Raw genomic sequence first — 16,427 nt, 5'->3', positions numbered from 1 at the left:
CTTTTTTTGTGTGTGTGAGAATATTTAAGATCTACCATCTTAGCAGATTTTTAGTATACAATGTAATATTGTTAACTAGTCAACATGCTGTTCATTAGGTCCCTAGAACTTATTCATCTTATAATTGAAAGTTTATTGCCTTTGATCAACATCTCCCTATTTCCCCCACCCCCTAAGACCCTGGAAGCAATCACCATTCTATTCTTCAGATTTTTTAGATTCCACATTATAAGTGAGATCAGAAGTCTTTAATTTTTGTAAACAAAGCTGATGTTTTGTTTTATAGGTCTTTACTGGTAGAGGTAATTTATGGAATTATGTGAAAATGGTAGTACTTGTCTAGAATTCTCAAAATCTTACAAAGATCAGAAACACTTTATTGTATTAATTTCAAATAAAACTTTTACTGATTACAGCACATAGTCCGTTATAAGCCTCTACTGTATCATGAAATTTTCAGATACATGGTTTTCAGTTTATAATACATTGCCAGATTCTGTTGTACTCATCTTTGCATTCTAATTCCCTTGGGACTGGCCATAAATATAATAATTTTCAGTATTTGTATTTTCTTAAAATAAAGCAATGCATGTTATCTTTTTTTTTTTTTTTTTTTTTGTCTTGAACCTTTTTCAGTCATATGCAGTGCCAAAGGAAGAGAGAATCTGTTCACTGAATTTTCTGAAATGTCATTGTGGATTCTACCCAGTAGTGTTGCAACAAGGCTAAAAGTCGTATTAGCTGCCTTTAGGACAGAAACAAACCACTCCTTTTGTGGACCAAACCACAAGGTAAAATAACCTTGTTTAAAGAAAAAAGTAGGAGTGTATTGCAGAGGCCTTGACTAGGTTTATGATGACACAGGACCTTGTCTGAACATGATGATTTCAAAATTTGAGCTTAAAAGGACACTCTGAAATCCAGTCAATGTGCCTCAATAGACTTTTCAGAGGACATTATTCTTGGCAGAAAATGTTGGCTTGACATGTGAAAACTGAATAGCTAGAAATGGCAGGTGTAGTCGTACACTTCGCCAGTTTTTCAAACATCCCTTATTTTCTTTTCATAGATTTTTCTGAGCTAATTATTTTCTCTTTTTTCTTTTTTTTATATACACATATATGTGTGTGTGTGTTTGTGCCCACACACACTGTTCAAAGCAAAAATGGGAGCTCACCCTTGGATCTCAGAAGGCACACAGGTGGCGAGATGGAAACAAAGACATATAAAAAGGAAGCTGCCACCTCTTGGATCAGACATTGAATGACAGAGTTCTAGGTGTCTAAGCGTTGTCCAGAAAGAATATTTATGGGACACATATGAAACGCAATGAATGTGGTAAGTGCCCTTACAGGGATGTTGGTGTTTAAGGAATTTTTTTTTTTTCTTCAGTTGCTTGCAGTTGGTCAGTGCGTTCAGAGCCTATCACAGGGTAAATGTTTAAGAAATATGACATTACTGATTTTTTTAAATGTTATTAGATACTTTACAGTTACTTCTTTTAGTGAAATATCTGAAATTAGAATCTAGGGCTGTCTGATATCTAATTTCATACTCTTAATACTCCGTAGTCTCAGTAGGCAGTTTGACCCTTATCTGGGAATAGCTATTTAGTGTATTACCAGGATGTGTTTCAGAAAAGCTAAATACTTTGTCATGAAGTTTACAATGTATTTATAGGGATACATTTTAGTCACTTTCGTTGGAAAGTGGAAATAAAGTGCTGTTTCAGTTTAGTTATATGGTGAAGGCCTACTAGAAGAGCAGTATTTGAAATCCAGTTATGTTTGTTCTAGATGTGAATGTTAATATACAGCTTCAGGTGTTCACATGGCCAGTCCATCTTTGCCAGCAGTGAATAGGAGCAGTTAGTACAGGGGAGCTGCTGGGTTTTTGCTACAGGATTCTTCATTCAACTTCGCAAATGGTAGATGAAGAAACCTTGTTTCTATGACTTCTGTCCTTCAGTCATAAAAATGACCAATAAACAAAAATTTCTAGGAAGCCGTAGATGTTTTAACAAATATTTCTAAGAGTAGATATGATCTCAGTGAATAGTGTGTTGATTTCCTAGATGTGGTAACTTCTACCTATTACTTATACTTTTAGGGTAAGGTTTATCCAGTTTACATTCTGTTTTAGTCACTGAACTATGCATAACTTGAATTACTTTGCATTTAGGCATATGTATTTTATTTTAAGCATCCACTTCTGGGTCATTTTAAGTGGACCATAAACTGGCAATACCAATAGATTTCCACGTGTCCTGTTTTCTGGGGAAATTTCATCAAATATGTTATAGCTTAGCAGTAAATAAATACTCTGGCCATATTGGTTATTGAAATCTAGTACTGTTTTGTAATGATGGTTCTCTGTAGTGTTAGTGTTATAATGAACTGTCCACTTTACTTATGAAATCTGAAAATTAGTCACTTTAGTTGGGATTCTTCTAGGTTTGTAAGTGGTAAAGAATATAAAATATGAGTCAAAACAGAGTCACTCCCCATGCTATAGCAACTGAAGAATGAACCCAGACTTGAAACAAGGAGACTTCATTTCCATGGCTTGGACTGAATAACATAAGAAATCACAGAGGATTTTTAAAAATTGTGATATGATTACTATGAGAATAAGTTATTGCAGTGATACCAATTTTTCTTTTGTAGGATGGCAGAAAATTCAGGCATTATATTTTTCTAATTATCTTTTGCATAATGTGTAACCCTCTCTAGAGAACTTGGCTAGACACTGGATTTGAATTTTAGACAGGGTGTTTTCTCGACTAAAAGAGTGAATTATGGCCCTAAGTGATGTCAAAGTAACAATACAAATATTCCACCTCCCAAAATCGCTTAAGTCACACCGAAGAAGAAACTTTTATAAAAGCCTTGAGTTACTGAATAATATTTTTGTTTGTCTAAGATTATAACATGACAAGTTTTGGAAAAATGATTACAAGAATTTGCATAGATAGGAGAATGAAACATTAATGGTTCACTAGAGGAGTTGGTGTCATTATGACTGTTCTTTTTCCAAGGCCTATCATAAAAGTTGGCATCTAGTAGGTTTTCGATGGATAGTAAGTTTTGTTACATTGTTGTCTTAATTACTGGTAGAATCAACATGTGAATGAACAAGAGGTACAAGAAATTTGCCTTATAGTATAGGCAAAATTTGGCTTCCCATTTAACCTTTATTTTCTGATTTTTTTTTTTTTTTTGTAAGGGTTGAGTCAAGAAACAAGGAAGTTTATTGTGCCACAGCCTGGAAGCAGGGAATTGGGTGGTACTTTCTCCCCCGCCCCACTGCCTGCGCTGTGTGGCTTATGGGATCTTAGTTCCCAGACCAGGGATTGAAACCAGGCCCTCAGTAGTGAAAGTGTGGAGTCCTAATCACTGGACCGCCAGGGAATTCCCTGGATGGTACTGCCTTCAACTCACTTATGTGAGAGTGCCAAATTTTGATTTGGGGCTTTGCTGGAAAGAGAAATTGTTGTCTCTTCTTACAAGACACCTTTCCCTGTTTAGTCTAGCTCACTGGAGAATAAATCTTCATGTACAGAAACAAAAGGCATGTCTTTATTTGAATTTATTTCTAGAGCATACCTCTTAGAAATCAAGAGGTCATAGTTGTTGAGGCATATACAACAGAGTTTACTTATTAGTGGCTAACAGAGTACTTGACCACATAAAAGTATGTGAAAATTCATCTGTGATATTATTTAGGTTGGAAAAATATATTGATTATTTATTCTCTTGGGTTTTATAATGCACCTTAAACATTGTACTACAATTCATTGTAAAAGAAAAGACTTTGAATACTTGTTTTTGAAATGACAAACACATGTACAGATAATTCAAAGAAAGTAATGGCAAATAAATGGGAAATATCTCAAATTAATTCATAAATCCTTTTAAAATCATCGTGTAATATATATTTCACTATCAATTTTACAGAGATTTGAAACATGATGTCAACTAGAAGGTGATTGGCTATCATTCATGGACATGAATGGAGCCTAAGAAGGATGGACAAAGGATTTCATCCAGAAACTTAGAATCTTTTTTGTACAATAGATACTCCAATATATATGGCTGTTTTGGAGCTACCTTTCATATTGAAACTTCTAACTGGTCCCCTTACTTCTAGCTTCAGATTCTCTAATTGATCTGTCTGCCATAACAGTCTTTGGGAAAGATGACGAAACCACATCATGTCCTTCCTAAATCTGCAGTTGACATGTTTTAAAAGTGTTAGAAATAAGCAATAATCAGAGAAGAGGACAAAGATTATGTAAACTGATAATATTTAGAACATCTTTTGCCACTGTCAAAACTGGAAATTTTCCAGTTCTAGTGGCTGAACATTTGGATTCATAAAATTCAGACACTCCTTTCCTCTTACCCTTTGGTCCATAAGAATCTCAAGAAATTTGCACAGCAAGATACAATGTGATTGCAACCCAGGATGATTTTAGGGTAGTTTTGCAAACCGTTTTTCTGTTAACATAGATGAACAGATTTTTCTGGAGTATCCTGAGCAATTGTACTTATGAACTGCTACGGAAGTCTACACCTCACACCAATTTAAGGGGTTTTTGGCCAGGGCTCTCCTGTAGAGACATTTTCTAGATCTTTTAATCTGTATTGATTTGCCTGATCCAACAGCATCAGGACAGCATCTCTCATTCCAGGTTTCTCCCCAAGATTCAAGTGTGTGAAGGGTATCTACTGAATTGAAAATTATTTCAGCTGGGTAAAACTTGAAGTATTGGCTAGTCTGTACAAACTCAAGTGAACATAAGCTAACCCTGTAAGAATATGTGGATAGGAAGGGAAGGACAACAGATCTTGAGTTTAGCTGGAAGCTTCACCAGCTCTAAAATTACAGACAAAATAGAAATTTATACTGGCCTGTACTTCATCGTGGCTCTTGTATATTTGCATTTCATTGGCAGTCTTTGGATTGGTGGGGTGGAATATTTTCCTTGCCATGGAATATCAACTTGCCTTCAAAAGTTACCAGTAAAAAGCCCTGTATATGTGGCATTTGTATGAATACGTGATAAACCTTATTTTCCCCCACGGCATTTTAAAACAACTTGAAATCTAATCCTATTAACTAATTAACTAGATATATGTACCTTATGAATTTATTTAAATACTTAGAAAAATTGTGTTTGGGTAATGGTATTGAAATTAAAATACCCAGTGAATGATGAATATGTGTGAACTGTTCATTGAATGTTAGGAGATGAAGAGAATGAAATTCAACATGTAATAGTTTATTGTATTGTATTCTTTCTTTGTTTAATCTTTTGGAATCTAATACTCAAGTACAGAGGCCTACATTTATAAACAAATCTATTATTTTTAGATACTTTTTAAGATGAATGTTGTAATAATACAGCTTGTTTCCTAAGGAAGTTTCTAAAAACATGTTTGGTAAAATTGTCTTCTGGAAAAGACTTAAGAAAGGGATTCTGAGGACATTTTGTAAGCTATACACAATTCTGTATTATTTATGGATAGCAGAAAAGAGAAGGACATGGGAATGTTTAATATATCAATCATAAAAGCAAAGGAAGGCACTAATTACTATTTATATGCATTTTGAGAATACTGTGTATGAAATAACCAAATATAATTGCTTTGTGATATTTCTTAATGTATTGCAAATGCTAACAAAGAGTTTGCTAATATATGTAGAAGAATTATTTTTAATACATGATTATAGAAATAAGGATTGTTAGAATAACTCTGAATGATGTACGTTTGAAATCATTTGATTGGATTATTGTGGTGGGTTTTTTTGGGGAGGGGGATTGTTCTGTATACAGTTGTTACCTAAGAAATTTTATTAAGGGTGCTCTATCTGGTTGTAGATGTTACCCTGTAAATGATTTTTATGTTACAATTTGTATGGTATGAGATTGCCTTATCATGATGGAATTTTTGCACAGGAGAAGAGCCTCTATGAACACTTGTATGATCAGGGTTCAGTGGGTGTTTTTTATTGCTTTGTATATAATAGAAAGACTACTGTGCTGTACCATCCTATCAGGCATAGAGGTGGGTGACATTTTGGGCACTTCAGTTACTAGAATATAATGTTGGTTACTGAGGAATTTCTAGACCGCTTTGTATTAGGTAAATAAAAGCTGAATTTAGGAGATAGAGAATTAGGGGGTTTTGGAGGGTTGTGTGTTTATATGCATATGCACAGAGACAGTTCTTAAACAGCATCCAGGCTTTACTCCATGCTCAGATATGTTGGGCATCTACATATATTTTATGAATATTCTAATATTAAACACAGGTAGAATTTTTTTCGTTTTGCCAGTGGAATTGCCTATCAGTATTCACTTCTGGTAGAAATTGTTAAACAGTTTGTTATAAACAGTGTTATAATGTTTAACCTCTAATTTTCTTTTTCTTTTTTTAACCTCTAATTTTCTACATGTATAAACATCATTGTAAATACATACCAACCTAATAGGATAGAAATATTTTTGTTTGCCAAAAAAAAATGTTCCATTTAGCCTCTCATTGTGTTCATTGGATCACTAGACTCAATTTTTAGGTTGTGAGAAATACATTGTGTAGTATTTAATATAAATATATCATTGTTTTATGACAGGATTCATCATGGTGAAAACGTCACTGGACTGCCTTGATAGTTTTCAGATATATTTGTGTACAAATAGAACACAGCTCTTTGTATATCTTAAAGAAAGCTCCACATGTGGTAAAATAGCATAGGTTAAAAATGTTTTCATTTGTGAGTAGAATTTGACTTTTAATGAAAATAGTGAATTGTTGTTTTAAAGTACTTATTTCTAGTTGTATAGGCAATTTGTAAATTTTTATGGATGATGTTAGTGATGGTGTATCACACCTGAGTTCATTAAATAGTGGGCTGACCAAAGGAATGTTTTTGTATTATGTGAATATAATAGACACCATTATTGCATGTTTTTTAGGCATATTAGCTATAATTTTTGCATATTTTGTAAAATATTAACTATATAGAGTGAAAATTTTTGCTAATTGTCAGCTTATCTTAGCGAATAATTGGGCCGCTAAAGGGGTGTTTTTATAGATGGTTGTTAATAAAATAGTTAGAATGTATAATAGTTTTGCTTTAAACTTTTAGTCCTTGATTTATAGGGATTTCTTAACATATACATATGTATACATATACACACACATGAATACATGCACACATGTGTTTTATAAAACTAGTGATATTAAAAGTCATAGAATGGAATTATTTTTTGGCCTAAACAATTACCATTTGGCCTTGAGGGCAGATGATATAGGAAGTTTTAGTTTATAAACATTATTTAGTTGCTGGAGGATACTGTGAGGCTGCTAGATATGTGGTAAACAAATGTTGGTTTTGTTTTTTTTTTTAAATAACATCTGCCTAGGATTTGCTGAGTAGGCATATATTTTGTGAGTACCAAACTGATAGACAAAGGTGAAAACACTGTTTTGGTAAATTGAATTGCTAAACCATGTCTATTTGGGATATATTTGGTTGCTCCGGATTGTATTATTACTTTCTTTTCTGTATGGAAGATACATGTTATTTCATGAAATAATTTTGGATATATAATATCTGTCAATTTTGGAAATACCTTTTCACTTAAATGTTAAAGTTATAATCATTGATCATAGATAGAGTGAGCATCTTCATGAATTAGGCTTGACTTTTGAGGGTTTTTTGTTTTTATGTTCTTGAGGTTTTGTAATTAGACATTCTTTGTTTAAAGTGTAGAAATCATTGCCATTCATATTTTTAAGTACGTAAACTTGTACAGTTTTTCTTACTCCAATCAAATTTTGGAGTTTTAAATGTTGGGACAGAGCAGGGAAGCATTTGACTGCTGTGTGTTGAACAGACAAGCTCTTCTATAACAACTTCCTAGGTATTTAGAACTCCGTCTCCATACACACACATACACACAATTAATATATTAATGTTGAACTAATGGTGAAAAATATCTATTACCAATAGAAGTGTTACATGACCCCTATGTGTTTATACTTGGTCTGTATGGGAGGGGGGAATTATTAGGTAGTTGTGTGCATGTGATCAGATGTTTGTTTTTTATACCGTATAATTCAATAGATGTGCAGAAATTTCTGTCATAGTTTTGAACGTATATTTACCTAAAATTAATAGCACAAGCTTTTTTATTCTTGTAGAATGAAATGGTACTTAGCTGAGTGACATTTAGACTTCTGTGTATGTAATTACATTACAAACACATGTTCTTTCTAGATATAGACATTTCTGATATACATATAATTTTACCTCTTTGTGGGACATGTAGGTATAACTTATCTTCCCAGATGTGCTGAGGTTCATGATGAAATTCACTCTTCTAAAGAACATTTTATAGAAATGTTTCTGTTCATTTGTTACATGGCAATAACCAAGACAATTTTGTAAGTAAGGGACAAGAGAAATAATTTAGTTTTAAACATCTGGTATTTCTAGATGTACTGAGAGTCTCAAAAAGTATAATTTTGTAAAAACTTTCATTGTAAATGTGTTACTATTGATACTGTTGTCTTTTAAAATCAACATGGCAATGAAGTTGACAAACAGGCTCTTGGAGCTATGCAAAATTTATCATATTAGTTCGGTTGTTAAGAGGAAATGTTGACAAGATTATGCATTTACCCTGTTCTCATATAGAAGAAGAATTTGCCATTGTATCAAGTATGTATATTTAAAACTTACACCATGTAAATTCACTTGGTACTTCTGGATGTACCGAGATTCCTGATATAGTTCATTTATATTATTATTTTTTATTAAGACTTCTTATTAAGGGCAGTTTTAAGGTCATAGAAAAATTGAGGGGAAGGCACAGAGATTTCCCATATGTCCCCTGCCCCAACACGTGCATAATTCCTCCCCCATTATCAACCCAGCACGTGTATAATCCACGGCTATTATCACATTCCCCCATCAGAGTGGTACATTTGTTATAATTCATAAGCCCATATTGACACATCATAAGTCACCCAATGTCAGTAGTTTATATTATGGTTAACTCGTGGTGTTGTACATTCTTTGGGTTTAGGCAAGCATATAATGACGTATTCATTGTCATCATATTTTAATGGCCCTAGAAATCCTCTTTGCTCCAACTACTCATCCCTTCCCTTGTATTTCTTTTTTTTACTTTGTTTTCTTTTTTTTCCCTTAATATTCAAATTAATAAATGACTTGGTCAGATTTTATACTACCTCCTGGAACTATACACAGTTCTGTATGTGTTCCCTTGGTTGCATGACAATATTCAAGACAACTTTGTAAATAGGCAGATACCAGTTTTTAATTTTTATCATCTAGAATTTCTAGATGTATAGAGTCTCACAAAGTATAATTTTGTAAATAATTCACTGTAAAGTTTCATTGTTTTCTTATGTCTCAGCAGTGAAATTGATGGAACTGTGGATTTCTTGAGCTATATACATATTTCGGGATCTGTTGAGTTATGGGAAAGCAAAAGTTAAAAGGGTATTTTTAACTTTTGCATTCTCATCTAAAAGAAAATTTTGCATTTTAATCATTGTTTAGTGCTTGGATTTTTATACATTAAAAAAGCCAAGTCATAATTTGTAGTTGTGTTGCTGATAGAGCATTACGTATTTTAATCAGGAGATTTTATTCTCTTTGAATTATACAGTTTTGTGTTTAATTGGACTGCATGACAACATTCAAGACAACCTTGTAAATAACAGTAAATTTATCATTTAAAAATTAGTTTTTCTAGATGCATGGAATTTCACGAAGTACAAATTTGTAAATAGCTCATTGTAAAGTATCATGAGGTGGCTTCTATAAATGTTTTAGCAGTGTAATAGGTAACTAGTAATTGGCCTTTTAGGGCTTTGTAACATTTTGGTGTTTATGTAGTGGGTTTTGGGGGATAGGGGTACACAGATTGTCTCCATATCTTCAGATTTTTAGGTTCTCATGTTATAAGAAAAGATTAGATTGTATACTTTTAACAAGCAAAGAAAAATGCCCATGGGATTTATTTTCATCTTTAGGAAGAAAAAGGAAGACATGAGAAGGGAATTGTCATTTTAAACTGCAGGTATATTCATAGTTATATAACATTGCTGAAGTAATGGTTATTTTGCTATGCTATGTAAACCTACTGTTTGCAAATTTATATATGTATATGCATGCATATTATAAATGTATATACATGTACATATGTAAAATTAGTTTTAGGGGTATAGATATGATAGTGTTCTTTCTCATTTACTAGATTATAGCTTTACTTTTTTTTTAATGGAAATAGTATTTCAATTGTAAGCTTAAACGTGTAGAAGCCCACTTCATGTTATATCTAAATGAATGTTAATTTTTATATAAAATGTTTAAGCATTTTATATAATGCTTAAAAATGTTTAAGCATTTTATATAAAATACTGTGGATATGTTTTTTTAATGTTTACATATATACATCTGTATGAGAACAGAATTTCCATGATTATGAATATTTTATTTTTCTAAGAGCTTTTGAAAATTTTCTGGAGAGCAGTTAATTTGTATGTTATAATCAGTAACCAATGTCAAAAGTATTCTCAGTTGCCTATAATGTAAATAACGGAAATTTCTTAGAATCCTATCCATTATTATCAAAGTGTAATCAGTACACCTTTTTGAACAACAGTTTGGCAATGACAATTGAAATTTGAATGTGAAAAATTGTTGAAATGATATAATCTGTTGACGGAATTTTATATATTCCTACTCAAATCCATAAAGAAGAAAGTATGTTATAGATCAAGTATAACAAATAATTTGAATGTATGAAATACACATCATCAACAATTCTAATGATAGCTAATTCATATGGATATTATTCAAACATTGAAAAAGTATTCTGATATTGAAGGATGTTAAGTTGATTTTTTAAATTGTCATTTTTGTACAAATATCAACTAAGTGTGTGTGCTGAGGTGTGTCCATATGCCTCCGGTTTTTCTATTTGAAATATTAATGGTTACTGTTCCTTGGGAATGGGATTATTCAGACATGATAATGGAGTTAAGTAATGCTTACTCATTAGTGTTAACTACAATAGTGATTATTTTGGCATTCTTTTTGAACTTTTTGTACATGTGTAAGTTAAATACTAAAACATTGTTTATATATTTGTGTATTGCTACATGAAAATCTAAAATGCAAATGTGAATTATTGAATAGAAAGTTGTCTGGAAAAACATGGCAAAATTTTAACATTACTGTGTAAAAAGATCAGAAAAGAAGGGACTGCTGCCACTTTCTGCCTTTAAAACTTTAAAGGTATTTCAGAAGCAACATTTAAACAGCAGAGGAAATTTTAAAGATACAACCAATTTGTGCCTGTCTTCATCGTTACCTATTGACATCTCGGGAGTGTTGGGCTGTTGTATCCAGCTTTGTATTCCCAGTGACTGTTATGAATAGTTTTTGAGTGATCGTGAAGAGCGTGTGACTTAGATAATAGTGCTAGTGCGACAAGGAGTTTTACACAGTGAAACAGAGTATTGGACTATCCACGGAAAGAAGGGAGAAGATGGCATTTGAGGTAGGTGCTAAACAATTATATTTGGGCGCTTCCCTGGTGGTGCAGTGGTTGAGAGTCCGCCTGCCGATGCAGGGGACACGGGTTCATGCCCCGGTCCGGGAAGATCCCACATGCCGCGGAGCGGCTAGGCCCGTGAGCCATGGCCGCTGAGCCTGTGCATCCGGAGCTTGTGCTCCACAACGGGAGAGGCCACAACAGTGAGAGCTCACGTACAGCAAAAAGCAAAAACAATTATATTTGGGTTGACAAACACAAAGGGTAATTTTATAAGGCAGTGCCATATTTGTGGCATATTGTAAGGGGGAGGAATCTCTTGGGATAAACTCGAATTACTCTTAGTAATGGGCATAATTGGAGAACGGATTGTTTTCTTTTATGGTAGTTGAGTCTCTCAGAAGGATTTCAAATAGGTCTTTATGGCTTTTTAGATTATTCAGAATTGGCATGAAAAATGTTTCAGTAGTCTCAATGTTTGTGCTACAGGTACTCTGAAAAGGTGAAAAAGTAAGAAAAGTCTCTTTGGGCAGTCATATTTGCTAGTTTAATTATTTCCATTCACTATTCCTGTCAGTTCTAAAGTCAAATATTGTATACTTGCTTCTCAGGTGAACGTGATGAAAGAAAGGCATAACATGCAGATAACCTGAGAATGTCTGACATCATCAGGAACATTCTTCCTGTGAAGTTCCTTAATTTATAAATCTGAACTGTAAACCACAGGTAAGAAGGTTCTGGATCAAGAAATACTGTATTAGGATGAGATTTTGGCTAGGTTCAAGAAAATAACACTGGGGGCAGACTTTGTTCTTGAGTACCTTTGAGTTACAAACATTCCTGAGAATAAATAAACCAGTTATTTTAAAGTACAGTTTTATAAATATGGAATCCATGAATAATGTAGGTACGTATGCCTTCCTTCAATTAATTTACTTATGACGAAAGATGACAACTAATATTATAAAGGAAATGATCAATATTTTAATAATTATAAATTAGAGAATAGACCAACTATTTTTGCATGTGTAGTTTTGTGGTGTGAAAAAGAGAAGTTCATGGCAACCTAAAAAAGATACTGATATAGAAGAGTAGTAGTAATGAAGTCATGTTGAAGTTGGAGAGTTGAATCAGCTATAGGATTGATTAATGAGGAACTGTTACTAAGCCTTAACTGAAATTGTAACAAAGTTCAACATGAGCCTCCATTTACCTGCTACTTCAGTGTTTGGTCAGAATGCTATGTATTTTACCTTATAATGTTTCTTGTTTTTCCCTATAGGGAGATGATAGTTCCAAGAAAAGACACTTTTGCCATCTTTGTTTTTAATCTCAATAATTGGTACCATGAGACCTGTTGCAGTATTCTTCTTTTCAAGCATTCGTCACTCCCATCCATCCCTGGGCCCAGGAGAACCCCTTGGCGATGATTGTGTAAGGACACTTTGAGTTCTCATTTGATTCAGGGAGGGACACTTTGGTTAGACAGGAATTGATTATTCTGCTTTTCTTAAGCTTGATGGATTTTTGGTGGCAGCTAGTGGATATTGTTCAGGGTAACGTATGAGTAACAAATTATCCTAAAACTTAGTTATGGGTAATACATTATTGTGTTATTTCCATGGCTACTGTGAGTGAAAATTTCTGACAGTGCTAGAATGTCTGTGGGATCAATTGGGAAGGCCCAATCGAATAATTGAGAGTGATTCAGACCACTGGAGTCTTCTGGATACTTTTTCACTCACGTCTGGCACTGGTTTTAGATGACTTGGAAGGTTGGGCTTAGCTGAGGCTTTAAACTAGAGTACCTTCGCACAGCCGGGTTCCCATATGAATCATAAAAATAAGTGTAAGAAGAGAGCCTTGTAAAAGTGGCATGGCCTTTCTGAACTAGTTTCAGAAGTCATGTAGCATCTTTTATGCCATATTCTGTTGGCTAATGGTGCCATATGGCCAACCAAAGTTCCATAGCATGGTGGGATAGTGCCAAGGTGACTGCAGACCCAGACAGCTTGTAAAACCAGATGAAAGAAGGCACAGTAGGTAAGAGCTACAAATGTGGTGCTTCAGTAGTTTTTGTTTTGTTTTCTTTTTGGGGGGGTGGTCCTTGATTTTCAGAATTTCACTTCTCTCACACTCAGAATCCCTTGCAGATAATTTCCAACAAACGTCTTATTCATTGCCTGGCATAAAATAAAGTCTTACTGAATTGTTTAGTGATTTGGGGAGTAAATTAGGCAAAAGATAAGAAGTTAAAAGTTCATGGTTTTTGGATTAAGTCAGTTTGGGGAATGCAAAAGGGAAAAGGCCCAGGGTGCAATATGTTGATACCAAAAGGTACAATCTTAGAACTACAAAAGCTATGGAACTGTTAAAAAAAGAATGAGTGGGGACAATTGTTGATGAAATCAATAATGTTATAACACATACTGAATCCCTGCTCTTAACACACCAGGAGTTTTTCCCTTCATTTTTTACTATACCCCACAGGAAGGTTAATAATTCATGGGATGTGCTGTGAAGAGTGAATGCTGACAAATTCCTTAGACATTCTTTCTCATAGACCCTCATTGCCTACCTCCTGTCCATGGGATAACCTTGAAAGTGGAAGTTTTAATCATAAAATGTTTATTTTTTCCTCAGGATAAATCATAGCTAAATAGAAGATTAATGGTTTTTTGGGAGGTACCTACTCAGGAATTTTGATGGACCCTGGAATAATGAATGGGTCAGGAGCCAAATCTTTTCCTAAGTTCCGTTTTAGTCTCTATATCTTTAATATAGTTACTGTTTTTCTTGTCAAATGGACTAAGCTCCTTGGTTATTTTCATTGCAGTATTTAAGCATTGTTATATTTCTTGTACAGAAATGTATGTAGATTTCATGATATCATGAATGAGTGATCTGGAGATAGAAGAAACCACACATAGTAAAAAAGAAATACAGACAACATGAAGAGAAAGTTTGAAGGATCAGTCCATTTAGCAAGATGTAAGAAGAACTCCCAATATCCGGCTTTCTCATTGTTAGAAAATTCCAAAATGAATTTTGATCCACCTGTTATTTCTTCATAATAGAATAGCTGTTGCATCATGAAGTATGCTACTAAAGTTTTCCCATTTTTTTCCCCAATGTGTCCTCTCAGGTGATGTCTGAATAGGAAAAACTGATGCCATTGCTTCTGCCACCATCTTCAGTAAAACCAAAGACAGTCTTCATAATGTATAGAGATTCCTCATTGATATGTTGCAATGGACACTCCCTGTAGATCACAAAAACAGTCTGAGAAGGCTGAAGTTTCAAAGTGACCTAAAGGGTGATATTGGAGAGAACTGTAACCAGGCATGTTGACTGTTTTCATTGTTGCCATTGGACTAAATCTCAGGAGCTTGAATGATGGAGGCATTATTACACAGAGAAGCTCAGGATGGTATAATTTCAAGGCTTCATTACAGTGCTCCCATAAGTATTAGGTGCACATTTTTAAAATTTTCATTTATCACAGGGAAATTGAAAATTGACTCATAAAAAATCATCTTTTTCAAGATTTCAAAGGACATGGAAATTTGTGAAGTATAATATTTTACTTCTTAAATGCCTTTTTTCCTCTTCTAATTCTGCCGCCTCTGTCTGTGTTATCTACTATTAATGAAATTTTGTGCACATCCTTTTGGTTGTGTTATCTACTATTAATGAAATTTTGTGCACATCCTTTTGGGTGTATTGATAAATTAATATGCAAGTTATTTTTTGGGTGATCTATATACTAGCTACAGATTTTCTACACAGTAAACATGGTTTATATATAAATTGTAAATTTATCCAACTAATTTGTTGAAATAATTCCAGTGAATTGGAACTGCTAGGACTAAGGGTATCCAAAATTTATAGTTTTGAGTCCAAACTAGTTTTCCCTACAATACAGACAGGACCTCATCAATCTTGTTCCCCAGTGTTTATGTGGGTATATTTCCTAAAACTGTACCAATGTTACATTTTTAATCTTTGGTAATATGGTATTACAAAGAAATTGCTTTTCTTCTGTTACTGTTCAGCTCTGTCATCTTCATATATGCTTAATCCTTACTAGTCATTTGTGTTATTTCAGTTTCTTCTGTTTTTTTTTTCCATTCCATTGATATATCAATGTCTTTGTTACTGGTTTCTGAGAACTCATTTTTTATTAAGGATGTTAACCATTTGTCATGCAGTGCAAATGAAGTACCATATTTTATTGCTATCAATTTACTATGGTGTTTTGTATTTTGGTTGTGTATTAAAATATAATCATGTACTTTATGCCTTTTGAGTTTTGTGTTTTTCTTAAAAAAACACGTTTGTATTAGTATCACTTCTTGGTCTGTATTTTCTTTTTTGCATCAAATATTTTGTCATGTTATTTCTCTTTCCATTAATCATTACTGTAGTTTTAAAGCATTACATATACAAATTACTCACCTTAACCTAAGTAGTTACTACTTATTTTTAATTCTACCATAATCATATAGAACTTCTGACATATAATTGACTGCATTTCTATTTATTGGTTTGCCTTACCTTCTATTGATACTTTAAAATTACTGTTGAGTCTTATCTATTCCATTGAGTTCTATCTCATTTCTCTTCTCTTTCAGAATATTCCCTGTCTGTACTTGCATTTTTTTCTCTCAATTGACGCTTAAAATTACTTTGCAAGTTGGAAAAAATAATGCAGTTTTTATTTCATTTGCAACAAATTTAATAGATTAATTAGGAGAGAATAGATCTCTTTAAAATTGAGTCTTCCTATCAAACAGCAAGGTATGTCTTTCTATTTTTTTATCAA

General features: G+C 33.3%; 1 long non-coding RNA gene and 1 other non-coding gene across 2 annotated transcripts; both read left to right on the top strand.

The window, feature by feature from the left end:
* The first annotated feature begins 651 nt into the window (after positions 1 to 651).
* LOC116749105 lies at positions 652 to 15,901 on the top strand. Its single transcript, XR_004348506.1, has 5 exons — positions 652 to 1,338; positions 3,957 to 11,608; positions 12,214 to 12,328; positions 12,885 to 13,036; positions 14,748 to 15,901. It is a non-coding gene; the product is annotated as an uncharacterized LOC116749105 (long non-coding RNA).
* LOC116750273 lies at positions 848 to 921 on the top strand. Its single transcript, XR_004348969.1, has one exon. It is a non-coding gene; the product is annotated as a small nucleolar RNA SNORD107 (small nucleolar RNA).
* Positions 15,902 to 16,427: the final 526 nt, after the last annotated feature.

Source organism: Phocoena sinus, chromosome 2 (genome assembly GCF_008692025.1).
Source record: "Phocoena sinus isolate mPhoSin1 chromosome 2, mPhoSin1.pri, whole genome shotgun sequence".
Taxonomy (NCBI): Eukaryota; Metazoa; Chordata; class Mammalia; order Artiodactyla; family Phocoenidae; genus Phocoena; species Phocoena sinus.
The sequence above is the reverse complement of the archived record's forward strand: the minus strand, read 5'-3'. Positions and strand labels throughout refer to the sequence as shown.